The sequence below is a fragment of the Lygodium microphyllum genome, chromosome 25 (genome assembly GCF_053477565.2).
Source record: "Lygodium microphyllum isolate KBCC chromosome 25, Lygodium_microphyllum_v1.1.10, whole genome shotgun sequence".
Taxonomy (NCBI): Eukaryota; Viridiplantae; Streptophyta; class Polypodiopsida; order Schizaeales; family Lygodiaceae; genus Lygodium; species Lygodium microphyllum.
The window spans coordinates 24689988-24714184 of record NC_141159.1 but is presented as its reverse complement, the minus strand read 5'-3'; the positions used below and the strand labels follow the sequence as shown (position 1 = coordinate 24714184).

At 39.6% G+C, this 24197-nt stretch overlaps 1 pseudogene; it reads left to right on the top strand.

Annotated features, from left to right (window-relative positions):
* Window positions 1-5002: 5002 nt before the first annotated feature.
* Window positions 5003-24197, top strand: part of LOC148013989 (succinate dehydrogenase [ubiquinone] flavoprotein subunit, mitochondrial-like) — a 123348-nt pseudogene continuing 104153 nt past the window's right edge.

The following is a 24197-nucleotide window of genomic DNA, read 5'->3' as shown; positions in this document are numbered from 1 at the left end:
ATTATTGCATTGTGATTTGGATAAATATTCCAAGGCTTGTGTTGATGGCAAATGCATGGCAGGGGTCTGTAATGACAAGTTGCCATGGGAATAAAGAAATGTTTTTCTAGAAGATTATATTAGGGCTGATTGCTTTGATTGTGCTTGAATTTTAATTGGATTAATTAAGGAAGGATATTTTGCAAGCGTGGATCATCTCCAAGATCACATCACGGATTATCCCGAGAGGGCACTGCTCAATTCACAGGTGGATGGTCGAGTGGTGAAAAGGCCAACCACGGAAATGGCAGCATCTCACTCCTAGACCGCTTGTGGGTCAGGTGGAGCTCTGGACACCCCTTGCCTGTCCAAAATGGAGTTGGAGATCCCCGTGAGCCCAATGTCTGGGACGTTGGAAGATCCTATTCTAGATAAAGGATGGAAATTTCAGTGCCATGTGATTTGGATCGGGTACTTCTGTTGGATAGAAGGGATACATAATTCTCCTGTATGGGCAGGAGACAAAGATTAACTTAAAGATAAGTTAAGGAACTTGTTTGATAAAAGGATTGCTTGTTTTGTTTTTGTGCATGTGTTGTAAATTACATGAACGAACTCTGTGCCCTAAAAGGCTTAATTAATGAAGCTGATTTTAAATGTCGCATACATAAATGTGGTAGGACCAAATTAGACAACTAAAGCTATCAAGGGAACTGGGTGGACGGAATCCCCCGACGGGTCCGTCCTATGGCTAGGCGGTCCTAGAGAACTGGGAGGCTTCTCACAAGGATTTACTGTCAGATGACTTTAGGTATTGTTAAGTTAGAACCCGATTCATGCCGTTTTAGGAGACCGGAATGGGACTATGCCCTATGGGCAGAGAGGTTGAGCAGTGCATCCCTCTCGTTTCCCATTCTCTATGAACCGTGTAGCATAAATCTGCTTCGACTCTGTTGTTCCTACGTAAAGTGGCTCATTTGGAGCTCGACACTAGCTACTTCCTAGAGACTTGGCTGATAGGAAAGAAACCCTGACTTCAAGTCGGTCCTAAGTGGGAAAGGCCGGATACTTCCGCTTCGGGGCAAATTCGGGAAGACCTAGATCGCAAACCCTGTGACATTCCTTGCGAGTGCCAGGTGGCGCTTTCTAGACTCCCCTCCCGATGGGCTACTAAGACATATCCCACAAGTGGACAAGCGGACACGTTACACATACACCCTCTCTCTCTCTCCTTCTACTCTCTATTATCTCTGTCTATCTTCTCTCTTTTCTCTATCCTCTCCCCTCTTTCTTCTTCTCTCTCTCTCTCTTTCTCTTATACTCTCTCCTAATCTCCCTCTTCTTTTCTCTTTTCTCTCTCTACTCATAGTCCCTCTCTCTTCTTTATAGTTCTTCTACTCCATGTATCTTCTCTCTCCTCCCCCCTCTCTCCTTTCCTCTCTCTTTTCTCTTCCCTTTTCTCTATCCATTGTGCATCAATGGCAATATTCTCATTTATGAATATGTGATGATACTTGATATTTCCCTATGTAAACCAATTTCAATGAATTTGAAAATCTCCCAAGTACCATTTTTCATTATTTTGAATCTCGAGACTTAGAAAACATGGCTTCAATATTCTCAAAACTTACCATGTGACCCACTATTGGAGACTTTCTAAAAGATGACATTAAGCTACTTGGTATCAAATATGGAGTGATGGTGTAACAGCTATAGCAAATAGAACATTCTGACCATGAGCTCTAAGCTTGTGGAAAATTACCAAGTTGTTTAAGCTGGCGTGTTATTTATGGAGACGGAAAAAAAGGAGCAGATTTTAAATGTATAGATATGCCTCACAAGGTTTCTCGATATTTTTTCATCATTTCTTATATCAAGAGGATATTCAAGTGTAGATCCTTTGGACAACACATGCCATGGTATACCTTTCATCAATTAACCAATGGCAAGTTGTTCTGAAGAGTCTCTACCTATATGCTAGCATAGAAGCATATTGAAGATGTGGCTAGTATTTAAGGAATAACCAAAACTTTTGAGACTTGAATTAGATATACATAGTGTAAGATCCGTTTGGATAAAGAACACCTCGTACAATGGATGACGAGTGGTGTTGATTTACTATAGTATCACACCTTCCTTTGCTAGGATAAAGAAATGGCATGTTGATTTATCTCTTTTGATCCTAAGGAGACATATATATAGTTAGCAATATGGAAAACCATGGAGACCCTAATACCATGTGTAATATCTTTGACACACACACATACACACATAGACACACACACACACAAACTCCAAAAGCAGGGAAGATTGTCTTCAAAGTTGAGGTATGGCTTCTTTTGAAAATGGATAGAAGTATTGTTAACACACATTTCAAAATTTGTGGTGTTGCTAAGTAGTTGGAATCGGTAATCATAGGCTATTCTCTTAGAAACCACACTCAAATTTAGTGTGTTACATTCTTTTCTTATTGCAAAACATTATCTAGAGAGGAATTCGTTGAGAATCATATTTAAGAAATAATAACAAGATCTAGTAGCAATCTACTTTGTGAATGTTAAGGATGTAACGAGATCATAAACAAGTTATTACCAACAAGAAATGACAAATTGTCAGAAATTGAGAAAGCATACACAAGCTGAAACCAAGTAGAGATTTCAAAAGACTTGTGATCATTAAATGTAGAGAGATATAATCTAATGGTTTCCCAAAGAGCTTCAACTTGGCCTAGCAAGTTCTATGTTTGTGTTTTTCATTTAGAGAACCCATTTTCTCATTCCTTAGAATTTTAGAGTTGAAGATATGAAGAACATTGGAAACACTAGATTACCATACAAGTCTATTAAAACAAGTGATTTGATAACTCGACAAGAATTGGAGTTACTTTGATTGTCTTTGATTTGATAGCTTTCAAGTTACTTGTTAGCTGGATTACCATACAAGTCTATTAAAACAAGTGATTTGATAACTTGACAAGAATTGGAGTTACTTTGATTGTCTTTGATTTGATAACTTTCAAGTTACTTGTTAGCAAGGTGTTGTAATAATCTTGGTTAAGTCTTACATATTGTCTTAGTTGTATTCACGGTTAGATGAACCAATACTAGATCACCCTAGAAAACTTATGGTAACATCTACATTGTGTTGGTGTAATTGAAGGCAAATGATTTGATTGTTTTCCTTAATGAATATTCCATCTACTCTTTGAAATTTGTCGTCCTAGCTGAAACCTAATTCCTCGATAGAAGATCAAGGTGTGGAGAAATAGAAGATTACCACCATTGAATAAGCTAAAGTAGGCAAGTACTAGAGGCACAATATTAATCTTTCTGATTGGGAGTACTAGGCTTGAGGGTGATGAAACACCTACCCTAATGCACTCTACTTGGCCCGTAAAATTAAGGAAAAGAAACTAGGCCTGAGGATGATGAAACACCTACTCTAATGCACTCTACTTCACCTGTAAAATTAAGCAAAAGAAAGTACCGACATGTAGATCTTTAATCATCTCACGGGGCTTATATAAGCATGGACATTTATTTGATGCATCTCCTCGAGCCTCGTTTGCATTTATTTTGTGTTCTAGTTTTTGTTGGCAGGTTTACACTCTCATAAGGTATTTTGCAATGAAGATCCGTAAACAGAACACACCCACTCAGCAGTACAACAGAGTGGGACTCCTCCACATCCTCCAGCTGCGCCAACTCATGATGTAGGGCACTGGTGACTGTACCACCACCTGATTGGCGCTCTACTAATGCATGTCTTGAGAAGGGCGACATAATGAGTAAGCTCATGTATATTAATGCTTGCAAAGACAGTACACCTGATGACTTGTAGGTGCCTCGCGTTGAATCTAAGGAGCAACTGCAAACACACACGTTTTTTCCATCGACTGCAGGTCACATCCGATCATCAATCTCGACTGTGGCCGCCACATCTAACCTTTTCCTCAATAATAAGGTTGGCATACGCACACACACACACACACACACACACACTCTCTCTCTCTCTCTCTCTATATATATATATATATATATATATTCTCTCTATATATGTATATATACATATATTCTCTTCCCTGTCTTTGCCTCTCACTTATTTTGCAACATTTTTTGTATACTGCATCAGCACGAGTCTCTGATCGTCGAAGATAGTAGCATTCGAGCTCAGGATGCTCATCATGTTCGTCGAGACCGCGCCACTAATAGAGGGTATGAATATGCATAGTTAGTTTTGACATTGTCCAATGTACACTATGCACAAATGCAAGACTGACCACGCCATCATCAGCCCCTCCACTCAATTACACGGACCTGCAGTGCAAGACATAGCAGAGCTAGGCGAGTCATGTAGCAAGTTATAATAGGGATGTGTCCTTTTTAGTTAATAATATTAGTGTATATGTTGTATGCATGGCAAGTGTATGAACTAAGTGCACTTTATGCAAAAAATGGAAACTCGCAATCACATGGCAAGTGCATATGTTGCATGCATGGCAAGTGTATGAACTAAGTGCGCTTTATGCAAAAAATGGAAACTCACAATCACATGGCCTATTGTATTCAACTCCCACACCCAATCATTGCAGATCTTACTCTTACCTTGGCAAGTCCTAGCTGTTGCTACAATACGGAGCAGTATAGCAAGAGGGAAGTAGATGACGATCATGTTCATGGGGACTGTGCTGGTAACCAACGGCATGTATCACTTTTTAAGCTCCATTCCAAGCAACTACATATGCATATAGCCAGTTTTTCCATTATTAAATGCACATTATCCCTGTTGTAGGAGCATGTTGAGGGTCATCAACTCCTCCATTCAATTACATGGACATCCTGCAGCAATGCCAAAATCAGCTAAGTTGGGTGAGTTCTGCTCCAACTCACAAGGATGTTCATATTTTCTATTAATATTAATGTATATGTATTATAGGTGCGACTAATGTACGAGAGAAGTGCATTTTCTATAAAAATGGGCACCACATAATCAATTGACCCATCATATGTAAATTTAAGCTATTATGCCTGCTCGTCTCGTAGACCTTGCTCTTACCTTGGGAACTCCTAGTTGCCGCTACAATACGGAGCAGTACGGTAAGATATCCAACCTAAAAAAAGATGCTCATTATGTTTCTCAAGGGACTGCATTGCCAGCAGAGGGTATGTATGAGTTTATAAGGTTAATTGCAGCAGTCACTAAATATACATTACGAGCATTGACATTATGAACCCATATACTCTACATTATCATAGGAGTGACCTTGGGGTCCTCGGCTCCTCGGCTCCTCCGCTCAATTACATGGGTCTATTAGAGCACCAACGTCAGGTGAGTTGGGTGAGTCTTGCAGTATCAACTTATAAGGATATAGTTCTTTTCTGTGGTCGTTAGTGTGTGTATGTAAATCGTCACATTTCAAGTGTCTGAGATAATTCACAGCAAGTTCTCTAGAAAACCTTGAGACAATATATTCGAATGTTGACCCATTATACATACTAAGCTGTTGCACCTGATGACCCATCGCAGACCTTATGCTCAGCTTGGGCTATTCGGAGTAGTACTGCAATGAACGGCTGTAGATTACAGCCTCTGTGGCGGCTATGATTAATCAAGATACACTTTCCCTCTCTTCTCTATACTCGTGAATCTTTGTCTGCATTGAAGCTCCCTATTGAGAGTAATTAGGGTTTTGAGTGTTTTGCTTACCTCTGCACTTTCTTCTCCATGTAGCTCCAAAATTTGGGCAAAACACAGATGCCCATCTCTCTTTGCATTTTCTCTTGTTTGCTATTTTTCCAATAGGGTTTGATGTCGTTTCTTATTGTTATTGTTGTTTTATTGCAGAGGTTGTTTCGGGCAGGAGGCAGAGGTGCTCATCTCTTTTTCTCTCTCTCTCCCTCTCCTTTCTTTCCCCCCTCTCTCTATGTATTGTTTCTCTTTTATGTTGTGTTTTCAATAGAATTTGATGTTATTTCTAATTGTTGTTTTCTTACAAAGTTTATTTGGAGCAAGAGACAAAGGTGTTAATCTCTCTCTTTGTTTGTTTTTTTTTGCTACTAAAACTTGAGTGATATTTTGATTAATTGATAAATGTTACAATGATCGTAATAAATTGTATTTAGCATGTTTAAGTGACAATTTATTTTAAAAATATAATAAGGTTGGGGTAGTCCAAGTAAGAGTTAATAATACCCACCTCCTCCCCTATAAACCCCCCCACCCCCATCATAAAAGAAGGAAGGACATACTACTTCCTTTTTCCCCCTTGCTGTAGAGAGAGAGAGAGAGAGAGAGAGAGAGAGAGAGAGAGAGAGAGAGAGAGAGAGAGAGAGAGAGAGAGAGAGAGAGAGAGAGAGAGAGAGAGAGAGAGAGAGAGAGAGAGAGAGAGGGAGGGAGGGAGGGAGGGAGGGAGGGAGGGAGGGAGGGAGGGAGGGAGAGAGAGAGAGAGAGAGGACCTTCTAAAGAAGATTCTCATTCTCTTTCCCTCCTTAGAGGGTGACCACACACTCCTTCCCTTCCCCGTAGACTTATTCCCTTTTTCCCGTGAGTTTACCCCCCCTTCGCGATAGAGGAGAGTCACCCTGGCACGCTATCTCTCCGACAAGAGAGAGCCAAAAGTATGGCCCCCAAAGGGAGGGCGACACGCACCAACAGTAATCACGCATCCAACAATGGAGCCATTGGCCAGGGTGTCTCTGCTAATACGAATACAACACCATGTATGGATAATTCATATCCGAATATCTAGGTACTAATTGCCATCTCCACTATTTATTGAGACATAGGTTATATTGCTTCAGCATACGCATGAGTTCATTTTAACAAGTAACCTAAATTTATTTTTCAATAGTTAATGAGCTCATAGGGGATTATAGAGTAATTCTTTTCGCAACCAAAGATGACCTTGCATAGATTTATGCATATGGCACATTGAGGTTCACACAAACCATTGTACCCAAATACAATCATTACATCCCAATGCTACGCGACAAAAGCATACATAGCATGAAGAGCATAAGGTTACCTTGAGGGTTATCCACAAAGACAGTACATGCATGGTAAAGATTATACGAAATATACATCGATGGTACATGAAATTGATCTTGCATTAAAGTCTTGTATCCATCCTATGAAGGTTTCACATAAAGTAACAGTCAAGGAGTTATCTTGTGCTACCAAACCATGAGTTGATTACAACTTGCACAATAATTCAAGGATTATTTTACATTGGAAGATAGACTTGGATCGTTACAAATTTGTTTGCCAATGTTAATTGTACAATATAGTGAGTGTTCAAAATATTTTTTATATTCAAAATGTAGGGAAAAGTATAATTAGTTTGATTGTAGGAGGACGCTTGGATGCCAAAGGGGGCTCTGGTTGTAAATCCCTGGCCTCCGCATCCTACTCAATAGTCTATATGACTCAAGATAGATTCTCAAGGCCCTATTACTAGTGCAAGGGCGGAAACTTGAAGGATAATAAGACACATCCTTGCGGATTGCAGGAATCATCCTATGGATGGGATTTGTATCTCAGGCTCAAACTTTAATATACAGTTCAATTTTAAGAAATTATATGAACTATTTTCATGTCAGTGTATAAAATTATGTAAAGGAACATGTGACTAATGGGTTAATTAAGGAAGCTTCTTGCATATGTTACCACTAATGTGCCCTTAGGTAAGTAGAAAAGTAAAGCTATCAAGGGAAGTGGGTGGGAGGAACCCCAGACGAGTTCGTCCTATAGTAGGGTGGTCCCAGAGAACCGGGAGACTTCTCAACATTCAAACCATGATGGCATATTGACCTTAATTAATGTAGGGTAGAACACTGACTCATATAATTTTAGGGGGCCAGAATGGGACTTTACCCCATGGGTAGAGAGGTTCAGCGATGCATCCCTCTCGTTTCCCATTCTCTTTAAACCAAGTCTGATATGAGTCCACTTCGGTTCAGATGCTCTGCGCAAAGGATATCATCCGAAGACCAATGCTAGAAGGCTATGGAATGACTTGACCAACTTGAAGATATCACTTTTCTATAAGACAAACAATTTTACGGTTTTCTCAATCCATTTCTATATACTTTTTGTACGAGATTGCATATTTGTCTCATAAAAAAGTTGTTGGTTTCGTTATTCATAGTATACTCTTGGGACTTGACTCTTGAGTCTTGTTTCAACTCTCTTTTGCACTTATTGTTGACTTGAATCTCCAAGTTTATGTTTTAAGTCCAAACATTAAGTATAAACTTAAAATTATATGTATTTTATTTTTAATCAGACGTAGGTCCAAGATTTATTAGTTCGATTAGTATTGTACTAGTATCGGATTGTGCTAATCGGATGCCATCAGATGTGACAACCCTGGCTCCAACTTTGCTAAAACCATTTGCCAAATAAGGTAGTTGTTGTGAAGTGTAACACTTGAGAAATATGATTGTTAACTGTGGCTCATGGGCAGTGAACTTCAAAGAATTGACTCCTTGTCTAACATAGTAGTTATAGTAAGGCAAGCATGACATCTTTTGTCTCTAATTCATGCATACTATTGTTAAGAGAGGATAAACCAATTAGAAATATGCCCGAATTTAAATCTAAGAGCAATAAAATCTTGTTTTGAACAATTTAGAAGTCTTTGTCTGCACTTAATTCTAGAATGCTGCTATGTGTGTTAAGCATGTAGTTCAAAGGATTGAAATGCTCAAAATTTCCAAGTAAAGAATCAATGATGATTGTTGTGTAGGCTCGTATAATTGTTAAGTGGTGCTGTTGGGGTTGAGAATTTGTTCTATGAGGTGGATTGATTTTAGTTTGCATTCATGGATGTTGAGAGAGGGATGGCCATAGTATTACATTGGAGGGGTACTCATCACAATCTAGATGGTATTGTGCAAAAAAGTACTGGGTTAACACACACACACACACACAGTGTGTGTGTGTGTGTGTGTGTGTGTGTGTGTGTGTGTGTGTGTGTGTGTGTGTGTGTGTGTGTGTGTGTGTGTGTGTGTGTCTCTACATAAAACTGAAAAACTTTAGATGTATGTTGCATGATAAATCTAATTTTAAATCTTATCATCTAGTTTGTATTTGAATTTCAAATGTAAGGAAGTTAGATGTATGTGCATGATAACTCTAATTGTAAATCTGATAATCCAATTTGTATTTCAATTTCAAATGTTTACAAATTTCAGGAAGCATATGAGGAATTCAAGCGTTTGCTTTTAGCCCTTCTATATAATGAAGATGATGAAAGCTCACATGTTGTGCTGATGAGGTATTACTATATTGGACTCTTCAATAGTATATAAGCCAAAGCACCTTTTCCTTCCTAAGGACTTTTTGCATCTTCTACATCATCCCCTTGTCCCCCCCATCAGGCCCCCTCCCCCTTCAAATAACAACAACAAACAACCAGCTGGCGGATTTCCCAATCTTGCTTTGAGTGTCATTTTGTAAAGATCATAATCATTTACTATGATATGAAACTTTCAAGACCATAATCATGTAGTATGATCATGAAACTTTCATCCTTCTATTATGACAATATTAATGTTTCTTTAACTCCGTATTTAGCGAGTCACATTTCTTCTTGTCATGGTTTATCTTATGTAATTTCATGTATGTTTCTTTCTATATCACAGTTGGTACTCACAACATTTGCTTGTGGCATTGAAACCTGTTTCAATGGCCTCACTAAATGTGTATTACATTTCTAACTGGAAAGTGTGAATTATTTGGATTCAAGCCTTGTACCTAGGGGTGAAGAATATACATATTCCATTTAAGCATGTGACTCCCTTCAAGCTATTGTATGTGTGCGTGAGTGCAAGCATGCATGCATGTGTGTCTATCATAGTAGGGACTATACATAGAGCTTCATAGCTATGCAGAGCTAAGTGGCCCCTTCCCCAACTTAGGCAACCCCCATGGGACTATTAATGCTATCATCTCTGACCACCCCCAGACATTCATGAGGTGACTCATTTCAACAGACTCCACCATAACCCTATGCTGGACCTTTGCAAAATGGTAGAAGAGTTAGGAGCTATGGTATACATGGATGACATGATCCTTTGTTGTTTTACTCTGTTTTTATCTTATTTAACCGTGATGAGCCTTACCATGGTTTAGTTTGGTTGCCCCTCTTTATCACCCAGTATTGGCACTAGAGAATGCGGTTTCCTTGCTGCCATCATTTCTTCTCTAAGAGCTCTTTAGATACATTTTGATTAGTCAAATCTGCTGCTTCTGACAGATCATATTGACTTGTCCTCAAGTTTTAGACCTACCATGTGCCTCATTTCTAAGCTTAATCTATGCACTGCACTCTACATGGGTAGAACACATGTGGCCAAACATCATGAAAACTTCACCATAAATGCACATGGCATTAGGTATAACTTGACCTACTTATTTTAGCCTAAAATGATGAGAAAGGTGGTTTGACATCCTTCCATTTACCACTTGTGATGGGCCCTAAAACACACACACACACACACACACACACACACACACACACACACACACACACACACACACACACACACACACACACACACACACACACACACACACACACACACACACACACACACACACACACACACACACACACACACACACACACACACACACACACACACACACACACACACACACACACACACACACACACACACACACACACACACACACACACACACACACACACACACACACACACACACACACACACACACACACACACACACACACACACACACACACACACACACACACACACACACACACACACACACACACACACACACACACACACACACACACACACACACACACACAATATGAGAACCAATATAGTAAAATAATTCACCCGTACAATTACAATAGGAGATATAAACATGTTATAAACACTTTCATTATTCTTTAAGGATTCCCTCCATTGACAGGGGCTTTCTTAACCAACCGATCTCTTATACAGGCCTCCCTAGTCAGTGCTTTTTTTGCTGTCAGGATGATTGGACATCTTGCATAGCTGAATGCCCTAGGAAACACCGATGCCAAACCTCCTTCAAGGATGAGGGATCTAGTAGATACAAGATGCATCAGAGGAGTGATGCAGAGCGCCAGAGACGGTGCAAGGCTAGACAAAGGAGGAGGCAGCGCCAACAAAGAGAGCACGCTGCTGAGAGACAAGGGCATGAGGGCCTAGAGTTGAGATGATGGAGAGTGATCAGGGACCTCAGGCCATTAGCCCATGCAGAGCCATTGTAGCCCCCACTGCTCCCATGGATGCTCCTCTAGATGCCCTAGAGCCAAAGGTCCCACAGACTCCACTGACAGGGGTAGCACTGTAGTTGGATGCAATTCACCCACGGAGCTATATATAATAAGGTCCATTCCTTTTCATTTTGTCTCAATTTGTGATTAAAACATTAACCTAGATGTTTTATTGGTATCCTTACTAACCAAGAACATTCATTGTTGATTCCTAGATCTAGATGTCGTGACGCTGCGCCTCCACCACGGGAAATATGAGGGCGGAGTTTTTCGCCAAGGATTTGAACACATTAGTCAGTGCCATTACAAATTTTTTTTCCGTTGTATGTATCTTTTGTGTTTGCATTTGCATGACACATGAGCACATGTAGTTAGGCTAGGTACAATTTCTTCAATCCATTCATAAATTTTTGTGTGGAAGCATCGTGAGAGAGAGAGAGAGAGAGAGAGAGAGAGAGAGAGAGAGAGAGAGAGAGAGAGAGAGAGAGAGAGAGAGAGAGAGAGAGAGAGAGAGAGAGAGAGAGATGGCACAATTGGGAAAGCAATGTCTGAGCGGGATCCTGAGGAGTTGTTTTTCTTGTAGCTCGTCCCCTTCAACGGCTAATAAATGTGAAAGAAGTGGTAGGCAATTATCAAAAGTAGGGTGTTTACCCAAGAGCTTCTATTTGGATCCAAGAGAGGTGCCAGGATATAGGACATTGACAACATCATATCCTCTAGTTGACCATATGTATGATGCAATTGTGGTTGGGGCAGGTGGAGCTGGACTTTGTGTAGCATTTGGTCTCTTTGAGCATGGTTTTAATACTGCTTGCATCACAAAGTTGTTTCCCGCACGATCCCACACAATTGCTGCTCAGGGTGGCGTACATGCAGCTTTGGGAAATATGACACAAGATGATTGGAGATGGCATATGTATGACACTGTTAAGGGAAGTGATTGGTTAGGGGATCAGGATTCTATCTGGTATATATGTAGAGAAGCCCCAAAGGCTATTATTGAGCTTGAGAACTATGGCCTTCCATTCTCCTGCACTAAGGAGGGGAAGATTTATCAACGAGTGTTTGGGGGACATAGTTTGAATTTTAGTAAAGGTGGCCAAGCATACAAGTGTGCTTGTGATGTCGATCGAACTGGTCACGCTCTCTTGCATACCTTGTATGGGCAGGCTATGAAACACAACATCCAATTTTTTGTTTACTACTTTGCCCTTGACCTACTGATGAATGATGAAGGCGAATGTCAAGGGGTTATCGCTTTAAACATGGGGTTATCGCTTTAAACCTAAATACACATTTTCCTATTGCGAGGGATTTCATCTCATGGGATTGATCTTGTTCAACGACATAGTAAGCTTTCACTCAAACTATATATGTTTTGATTGTAAAAATTACACGGCGCAACAAATAGAATCTGAGAAAGAGATAGAGAGTGCACAACAGATAAAAGGAGAACTAAAAAAATTATTTAGCTCTAAACAACTGATACAAAGATGGCTCTATCCATCCGTGTGCTTCCACTGTGAAGCTTAGATGGCGATCTAGACAGAATATAGGTGAAGAGCTTAAGGCTAGCTAGAACAACTTTGACTGGGTGAAAGATAGATGATCGATGACTGTGAAGGGGTTTAGCTTTTATAGCCTTCGAAGGTGGTTAGGTCAGTTTGACCGACCTACCATATAAGCCTCCACTAGTCGGCTAGGGAATATTCTAGGGAATATTTCCTTTACCGTCAGGCCGGGGGCGTTGCCCTTGGACCCCCGCTAGGGGGGCCACTTCCGTGGCCCTGAACCCCAAAACAAGGGCCCCTTTTAACTCCATTACCTCGCAACTCGATGCAATGTGCCTTGAGTTGCTACCAACTTAAGTACTTGTCAAACACAAACATTAGAACCACAATGGTCACCCTTTTTGCCATCCGGTCACATAGACCTCATCTTACATACTAAATTGATATGTAGATTAATTGCATATAAGAGAATAATTAGTCTATGATGGAATAAACATGAAGCTCACACTTTAATTGAGCACAAGTCATAGCTTACCAAATTTGTTAGCCTTTTGTATGATTGAGTCGATGAATGAATAAATCAATTGAAGATGTTCTTATAGGTGAAGATAGCACATCCATGCACTGTCTCTTCTTGAGAGCTCAACACATGAAGTACACTCATAGGTGAGGTGACTCCCCTTAGAGTCCTAATAACCTCAATGCCAAGAAAGTACCTCAACTCTTCCAAATCTTTATGTTAAATCTCTACTTGAGAAGACTATTCACATGCTCCATCTCTTGATATTGTCACCCTCAACAATCAAGTCATCCATATACAAGGTAATTATAAAATACCCCCTATCACTCTAACGACCGTAAAGTGAGTGATCTACATTTCCAACATGAAAATCAATAGAGACTCTTGGGGCCTATTTTAGACCATACTTGAGGGGTTCATTATATGTATATCCTTTAGATCATGTGTGTTTAAGGCCTATTTATAAATATGCTTATCTGTGAAATTTTCCTAAATAAAACACAATCCATTTTTATTCAATCTATAAATAACCCATTTATATTACACCCTTCTATATGTTAAAAAATATAAAAATATTATTTTAAAAACTCTTATTTAAAACCCATGTGATACATACATAAATCCATGAGTAACCCCCCTGAGAGACCATATAAGGCTTTGTACAACCTATACACATAATTGAGGTGAACCATGCTCTCATAATTGTGTAGTTGCTTCATATATGCTTCTTCTTTCAACTTACTATACAAGAATGCATTCTTTGCATCTATTTGGTGCAAGACCCAACTTTTTTCTATAGCCACTATAATGACATCTCCAATAGTTTCCATCTTTGCCACTAGAGAAAATGTCTCTTCACAATCAATCACATATCTGTGCATAAACCTTTGCAATCAATCTTGTTTTATATCTACTCACACTTCCATCTACATTTGGTTTCACTTTCTAAACATGCAATACATCCAAACACTTTAACATATGTAAGATCTCATTTTTTGCACCTTTGGTATCACATCATGCACTATAGTAATGTGAGTCTTATTTGTAATATTCATAGCTATAGAGATAACTTTAGCCCAATAACACTAACTTATCTTGGCCTCTTTCCTAAAATCCTATGCATCAAGTGTTGCATCAATAGTACATCGAATAACATCTTCAGGTTGCGCTCCATCTTGATTGACAGTGGATTGTTGAAGTGTAGCGAATTGTGCCTGTAAGTTTTGATGTGCCCTTCACTCTCCTTGAATCTGCATCATGATTAGATCCAATTTTTGCTCCATAGTCACCTCTGGCAAATCGCCTTTGCCCATAAAATTGTCCATATTATGATTCGATATCTTGGATTTGATTGAAGATCCGTCGCTCATCTTCTAGTCACATGTGAAGAAGCTCACCACGAACTTGCTTTGGTTATTAGGATGTCTTTGCTTTTTATGATCTTGCTTTTCTCAAGTACAGAAATTGGAAATGATATTCTTCAAAGAAAAATAGTCTTCAGCATAGACTGTGCGTGATAGCCTTCTTGTTATAAATCCGTTCAACCAAGTTGCAGGTGGGAACAACAAGGGCTTGCTGAAGCTTCAAAACTGGTTCGGGAATACCACAGTGTGAACTCCTGCTGGTAGGTAAGAGATTGATAATTGAATTTTAAGCTTTAGTTAAGCTTAATAACTTTAAGCTTTAAAGAAGCTTAAGCAAGTTTTTGATTTAGTGCATAGGATGGCAGCATGTTCTTGACGTAATTGATGGCCGTGAGTACATGCTTCTGCCACAATTCATGAAGTTTTGGAGAGTTGAAAGTTTAAACTCTCATAAAGCTTAACAATTTTTACTAGCATCAATTGCTTTCTCTCTAAGAAAAAATGAATTGAAGGGGAGACTTCCCGAGTGGTCCTCCACCTCCTAGGAGAGGTTCTTTGCAATCAGCGGGTACAATAGGGGGTTCTTCACTGCCAATAACATGCCTATGTTGTCAGGTCGTCGCAAGACATCCTGTAGAGCCCCCTATACATTGTAACTCCTGACAATTGAAGCTAGCTATGTATAGGTAAGTTCTATTTATAAATATTGATGTACATAGTTTGCTCACAATGGTGAAAGTTTACAATAAGGTAGAGCATTTCTCATAAGGTGAAAAGTATGTTCCTCTCAACAAAATGTAGGAGGTAGCAAAAAACATCTCCTTAAGGGGCTAAACAAGCACAAGCAAATATAGGCGTTTCCTCCCACACATTCACTCATTCATCTTCGTCCTTCCCTAGTACGTGCACATTTTGCTTCCATTACCTTCCTTTGTCTTTGGTGCTATTGTCATCATCAACATGATCTGGTGCCCTCACAATGGGGGCTGTGTGCAAGGACTGATTAGTCTCCTTTCACTTTCCTATTTGCATTAGCATTCTTACTTATTTAGTTTATATTTCATTCTTCTTTTCTTGTAGTCTACCTCTGTTTCTTTGTCTCTGTGTTTCCATTCCTTTCTGTTGAGCACTCTTGCATGGTATCAAAGCATGGTATCATTTTCTAAGAGAGACACAAAGTCCCTAATTTTTGTAGAGAAGGCCATCCACATTTGCATTTGGTTGAAAATGCAACTTTCTTTGCACTCTATGCTCCACATCTGCGAAACCTACGAGGTACATCTCTCTCTTTGTTTTTGGCAAAAACATATATATATATATATATATAATATGAGCTATCACCCTCCTCCTCTCATCATTCATGATCATAGCTCCTTTCCTATCATCTATAATGTATCCATACCCCTCTAGGGTATGTCTAAGATGTGTCCTCTCCCACCTACGACCATGCTCTTGGGCATATCTAGGAGACCCCTGTACATCTAGTGTACCCACGGGGGTGGTATCTCTCGGAGTAGCACCCATAGGGGTGCCACTTGTAGATGGCTGAGAAAAAGAAGCTGGAGTCATTGGAGTAGATGTCCCCATAGGTATGACAAATTCTATAGGTGACACAACTCTACCAAAATGACGAGACGAAGACACTACATCGGTACCTCCACAACAACCACTTGAGCCACCCTCTCTCAAACTTGCACGAGAGCGATGAGTAGCACCTATGTCTCAAGTTGACTATGAGATCACCACATCCATGTCTCCATAACATCCCCTAGAACCACTCCCTCCGTCCAACCCAAGTCTGGAGTGTTGACCTCATCTAATAGAAACTGAAGCATCAAAGTATGCCAAAGTAAATCTAATAGAATGACCTAATGGTATTTGTGACAGCTATTGGTCTGCCATATCACTGAATTGCGCCATCTAATCTAGAGACATACATGTGAATATCTCATGCAACTCCTCATCGCTCATCCCTCGACTCATCGTGCTCTCCAAATATCGTCAAAGCTCACTTGCACAGACAAAAAGTTATGTTAGCCTAATCAATATAAAGATTCAAGCAAAGCATGATAATATAACTTTCGAAAAAATGATGTTACTTAAAATGCATATTCTAGAGTACCCTTTTAAGTGATTCATCAATGAAGTGAGTAGGCGGATGCTGCAAGTATGATGTAGCCTATGGTCCATGTCAATCTCCTAACACAACTCCATATACACTAGAAGGTTGATAGATAGGTCACCATAAAAGGATGAGTCCACCTTGTTCTCAAAGAATTCTTGGCCTCCTATCTTTCCGTAATCGTTACCCGATTCTGCCTCCTCTACACGCTCCAAGCCATCTTTGACGTCCACTCCTTGCAATATTGACCCCTTCATCTGCATATCATCCTCATCTATGCCAGGAACATTGCTTTCATCATACACTCTCGCACTTCGGGGAGCTGAAGACACAACATATCACCATTGAGGTTGTCGGGGGTTTGGATAGAAAATTACATGTTCAAAATCACATACAAGAGAGATTCAACATTTGTGATATATACCATGTTGTAATAAATTTTTTAAAAATAGTTCATACACCTATTCACAATGGGCCAGCAAGACAAACTTGTTGCATAGTTCCCTCCATCTTTTTTCGGAATCTATTTTGAGAAATCTAGATGGATCTCGTCAAATGGTTGCCTTGGCTCCTTCCACTACCACTTTGAACCATTGCATATCGAATATGATCATGGAGAAGCTACGGTTATCCACCGTGATAACACTTTGCAAGTTCTCAAAATACTATTTCTCATCTATTATAATAGTGTTTAGATCCATGGCTCGCCACATCGACTCTCTTGCTCAAACTTTTCCATGACACCACAATCCGTTGTGGAGTGCATTTTGTCAATGCGCTCGACATGGGAATGTCGCCCACGTGACCATGGCGCATTGTACTATACATTGAAACTGTTAGATTATTTGTCACATATAAAATCTAGATATGACAGCTTATAAAACATGTGGTCACCTTTGGACTACATCCCCTAAAAAATTCCCACTCCTCAGTAGAGACCTCCACCCCATGAAAAGTATTGGGTTCAAGTGAGGATGTAAAACTAGTTATTAAGTTCAAATGAACACGGTGTACCAATGATGTAGATATTCAAGTATATCTAATTTAGTCTATGGTGAACCAATGAATTAAATAATTTAACTTTGACATTAGGATGCTTAAGAGATGATTTTAAAATTATAAACACTCAGCTGACATACCTCATAGCAAACCAGGTCATAGGTCTACGAGTCGTGAAATCTTAAGAGTCAACAACAAAGAGAATCCTTTCCATACATCTATCCACTGATACTATGATTGAGCTAGCAACTCAAGAACCCAAGCCACATCTAACTGATTGATTGGGTATAGACACATTAACAAAGGTTGACCTCAAATGCATTGAGTGTGGCATCACTCACAGGTATCATGTTTGACATGCAAGGAGTCTTGTAGCACCCCAACAAGGTATAAGAAACCTCACATTCAAAACGTCTAAGCCTCAAACATTGACCTTGAAGATGAAGAGCTGATATCTCTAACATATCTTAAGGTCAAGCTAACTACCAAGTTAGAGCTCATCATTAATGCTCTCATTGACAAATGTTCAAATTACAATATTTTTTCTTATGATGTATGGACTGAGATTTGACATCCTGAACTCGTCCCAACCAATGCAACCATTAGAGCATATGGAGTGATCACCATATTCCCTCCTGCAACAATGAAGATTCTTTTGACTATAGAGACTGAGAGCCTATCAATCATTTTCTATGTGTGTCCAAACTGACAAGATATGGGCAAGGAAGTTCTACTTGGAATACCTTTCAAGCGTGCAACCAAATGCATTGTGGACTATGAAGCACATTGAATATAGGTGAGATTATAAGAAGTTGAGATCATCACCACTTTTAGCAAAGGGAACCATATCTCTTCTCTAGGAAAAGGCAAACAACACGTCTTAGAGTTAGACCAAAACTCTAGTGAGAATGGTGAGGAAATTCTAAAGGAATTGCTCCTCACACATGAGGACAAGAGGAAACTAGTCAATAAGAATCCTCCTGGAACCCAAGGAAAGACCAAAGCTACTAGGAAAACTACAATAGCCTTTAAAGTTGTCAAAAATAGCACTTCATCTAAAAGGAAGAGGAGATCTAGGGTATATCCTCACACGTGTTGATGGAGACTTAAGTATAACATTGTGATGGGTTCCCAAAGTGTTGAGCCTATCATGGGCTTTTAGCTCTACATTACTCATTTTGAAATCTTTGTGCAAATTCACTCAAATTTTATTTTACATTTTGTTGAGCTATTATGAGAGAGTATTATAACAATTTTACAATTACCAAATTATGCTAATGTTTATATCACTTTTTATACGGTCAAAATAAAAATATAGCCAAGTAAGGGGTTCCTCTCAACAGAATGTAGGCTATAAGACAATTTCAAGAGTAGCCTTTTGGTGTATATTGATATCAGAGGGCATGAAGTATCCAAGTTTTGCCATGGCTTGAACACTCCTCTGAACCATCGTCTTGAAGCAATGTGTCCAACAGACTTGTAAGATGCATTACTTCAAGTGAATCCAATCATCCAAGAACTTAAATCGGGCAATTGTAGCAAAGATGATTCTCGAGATCAGGACAAGAGATGCCACATGTGTGGAGAGATAGGGCACATCCATAGGAGATGTCCCAACCGCTGATGTTTCCACTACAATGAGCTAGGGCATGTCCAAGTAGACTGCCCTGACTTAAGTCAAAAGATATGGAGCCTCCAAGGAAAATATTATTAAATTTAATTTTGTCTCTTTTCTCTTAAATATGCAAATCGTAGACCTATGACCTAGTTTGCTATGAGGTATGCCAGCTGAGTGTTAGGCTCATAAAGGTCAGATGACAAACTAATCAACTCTTCCTACAAACTCAAGCTCTAATGTGGTTTCTTGTGCATGTTTTTGTTCTTTTAAATGTTTGAAGTGATGTGGATTTGGCTTGATACTCTTGATAGCTTGGTTAATAGGCTCTTTGTGGAAGCTTGGATGATTTTCCCCCCTTTGAATTGCAATGGATTGTGATGTGATGAAGTGTTTTCTTAGTTTAATAATCTCCTTGTTGAGTTCTTAAGCATTATGGTATTTACTTTCAATGCTTGATGCCAAAATGTAAGTACTTGGCAACACTTTGATTTTAAGATTCAAACATTCACAAGAGTGAGTTGTGCAAAATTACACCCCCCCCCCCCCCCCCCCCCCCCCCCCCACCACCAAAAAAAAAGTAAGGTGCACTTGTGTAAGCAATATTGTATGTATCAATCAACAAGACATCAATGTATCAAGACTAGTCACACACAATGCAAGGACAAGATGCCTAGATGCAATTGATGTGAAGAAGGATGGACAAGTGTGTGTAATGGAAGTAGAATGGGTGTGACAATATGTGAGTGGGTAGAGTGTGAGTACAAGGGTGCAACTACTAGTAGGACAATGTGGAGTCATTGTGGAGGAGTGGTAACTAGGTGCGAATGAACTTATGTACTTGGTGTGAATGAACTTTGAACCTAGGGGAGGAATTATCTTTGGTCCAAGGAAGCTTAAGTGCGAATGATCTTGTAGGTGTGCAGGATCCTAAGTGTGAATGATCTTGTAGGTGTGTGAAGTATCCTAGGTGTGAATACAATTTTAGTGTAAAGGAAATTAACCTAACCTAGGTGCAAGGGAGCTAACACAAATGAATTATGTGCATGTATCCTTAGTAGTGCAAAAGGTGGGTGGGTGCAAGTCTAGGTGTACTGGGTAGTGCCAGCCTAGGTGATGCAAGGGTTAGGTGGTGCAAGTTTAGATGTAGTGGATAGTGCAAACCTGGGTGGTTACGAGTAGGTGGTAGAATTGAGGGTAGTGCAAGCATAATGGTGGAAGTGAACTTGTGTGAATGAACCTATGATGAGGCCTTAATGGCAAAAGGGAATGTGGTGGAACTGACCATGGTGAAAGTAAAATAGACAGTGTAAGTGAACGTGGTGAAAGTGAACTTGTGGTGAAAAATAATTCCTTGGTGGAAGTGATCTCCTTGGTGAAAAATGATTCCTTGGTGGAAGTGAACTATGTGTGGTGGAAGTGAATTGCATGGTAAAAGCAATTGTGGTGGAATTGACCATCGTGAAAGTAAACTAGACAATGTAAGTGAACATGATGGAAGTAAACTTGTGGTGAAAAATGATTCCTTGGTAGAAGTGATCTTCTTGATGGAAGTGAGCTATGTGTGGTGGAAGTGAACTGCGTGGTGAAAGCAATCGTGGTGGAAGTGAACTACATGTGTTGGAAGTGAATTGCATGGTGGAAGTGAACTACACAAGGGAAGTGAACTATGGGGTTGAAGTGAATGATGATGGTGGAAGTGAACTATACAGTAGAAGTGAATTACCAAGTGGAAGTGAACTACTCGGTTGAGGCAATATCAAATAAGATCTCTCTCTCTCTCTCTCTCCCTCTCCCTCTCCCTCTCTCTCTCTCTCTCTCTCTCTCTCTCCCTTTAGCATGCCTGGGCATCAAGGCCTCCCCTTTTGCTTACGATGGGGGGGTGTATTTTGTAATGGAAGGGGTGGGGTATTATTGGGGGGGGGGGCATGTGGAAGAGGTGGAGTGGTGGTGGTCTTTCCCCACCCACCACTTTTCATCAGGCATGGTGGCCAGGAGTTCATGGGAGTTATGCCCAAGGGGGTGGCATCGTCATCTTCCTCTTCGTCATCGGCCATGTCATCTCCTTCCTCATAGTCATCGTCGCATTCTTCCTCGTTGTCCTCTTCCTCCCCGTCAATGTCATCACACCACTACCTCTTCCTATCGACGACGATGGGGGGGAGGGTAATAATTTTTTTTCCTTTTTACTTTAATTAAAAGGAGGGGGTTTTAGGCAGTGCGGGGAGGGGATATTATATCACCTCCCCCTTAGAGAACTCGAGATGTCCTCATCTCGAAAGAATTGGGAATTTTATTATGGGACATGTGACGTAGGACCCATCACACTTTCATTGCTTACTCATAAGCATATGGCCTTTTAAAACAACCACTTATTGTATTAGATATATCCGAGTTTGGATTACAAGAGAAAATTTTACTGTAATTACATCTCATGAATATCTTCTAGGTCTTTCCTAAGTATCTGGTATATTCTAGATCACTGGAGCTTGTACAATATCATTCCTTGTAAGTTCAAGTTCTCTTTGAGTCTTGCTGGGACAATTGACATAGATATGTCCAATGTTGTGGCACTCGGAACATCAGTGTTTAGGGTGCTTTGGACATTCCCTTTTGAAATGACCTAACTCCCTACAATAAAAACAATGCGGAGCTTTATCACTTCTGGTCACAAGATTCTTGGTTGTCCTTGGCAGGATTTTCTTCTTTAGACCAAATTGTCCTAGTATCCTTTTAGTAGATCGAAGTGGTCCTTTATCTTGAAAACTCTGTTCCCAAATTTTCCTCTTCTTAGTTTGGGACTGAGCTCCATGGACAATCGGCTTTGCTTGTAATACTAAAGAATACTTTGAAGCTTCGACATTCTGGTAAGACCCAATCTATATTAGTTGAGAAGAAATGACTTAAGAGAAATTCATTGTAAGTTATAACTATCATACTTGCTAAAGTATCTGTGATCACTTGTAAGTTCTAAGCTCAAAATTGATGCAACTCATATCACTCGGGTTAACTGTAGTTACAAGAGTAAAGTTTATTCCAATACAAGTTGTATTTCATGTTGATAAAATTTCCAGGATTCTAGTCATCCTAAAGAGGTGTAATGGGTTCTAAGTCTTTGTCTTCATCTGATTCCTCTATATATCTGAAGATTGCACTTGTGTAGCATCGTTTCCTTAGAGGCTCCATATCTTCAAGGCAGTCTACTTGGACATGCCCTAGCTCATTGCAGTGGAAACATGGGCGGTTGGGACATCTCCTACGGATGTGCCCTATCTCTCCGCACATGTGGCATCTCTTGTCTTGATCTCGGGAATCATCTTGCCCGATTTAAGTTCTTGGATGATTGGAATCACTCAAAGTAATGCATCTTGCAAGTCTATTGGATGCATTGCTTCAAGACGGCAGTTCAGAGGAGTGTTCAAGCCATGGCAAAACTTGGATACTTCCTGCTCTCAATATGATATCAATTTTCACCAAAAGGCTGAAAATTTTGCATAGCCTTTAAATGAGTTGATGGTGGAGTCTTATTTAAGAGAGGCTGGTATCAATCCAAGGAGCACATGGTTAAGTTGTCCATCAATAATGGATGTGCTTTATGTTGATGTCCAAATATGCCAACCTATTGGCATCAATGAAGCAAAACACCTTACTTTGGCTCCCTTGTTGATCAACAAAGAGAGATGGTAGATGATAAATTCTTTTGATAATCCTTATGAATGCATATTGGTAATCATGGTATCAAAAGACAAGAAACTAGGACCAAGGAGCATTGTTATTCTAAACACAAATTCATAGTTACTTGGACTAGGTTCTTTTATAAATAAAAATCTTATTTACACAATCTAAATACAAGGCATCTTATAGAATGTGAGAATAACAATTTCTATTAAGATGCTAAAACATGGGTTTGATACATTGTCCAAAAATAAACTTTTATTTCTTATTCATGTTTTCTTGCTAATTGAAACTTGCATATTCTAGATTACATGTTGTAAGTTTTGTCTAGGGTCAAAATCATAGGGTTAATGTTGGTTAAAATACTTTAGGTTAAGAAAGTCAAATCCAAAAATTATTTGGTGTACTAATCAAGCAAATAATTATTTTTAAGGCCATAATTCAAACCTTATTTGTAACCCATTGTGAAACAAGATTATATTTATATTCTAAGGTTTCTATGAGTTAATACGTATGCCAGTGGAATTGTCAATTAAATCTAAGTTTAATCTAATGTTTTCCACTTTATGTAGTCATAATTGAGCTTATCCTCCAGGCTCCTATCTGTGCAAAATTAGAGTGAAGCAACATTGAGATATGCACAAGAGGGAGAGAAGAACTCAAAAGTACAAGAACAAGTCTTGCATATTAAGTTGCTTATGAAAGTACAACTTGGGTCACTCTCACTCATCAATTGATGTAGACCCATGGGTTTTTTATATAGCCCCAGATTGGCTAGGGTTAGGGTTTCCCCTTCTCCTCAGGATCATTCACACCCAGCTACCCTTATCCTCCCCTCCAACATAAGGAGGATTCACATACTCTCAAAACCTTTGTCTTTCGGGCCTTCTGATCTTCTTGCACTTTTGGCTTTTGTACGTTAGCCATGCTCTGGTCTGGTCTTGAAGAAGAAGGATGAAGAACTAGATCACTCCTCCTAGTTTCCCTCTTCAATCCTTCAAGTTGATCATTATCTCTTTTCCGCTTCTCTTCAATAAGCGCTTCAAATCCTTGAGATTTTGTGATGTAGCAAACAATTGAAGCATGTAGCCAAAGTGCCAAGACATCAAATGTGGCTCAAAATCTAAGC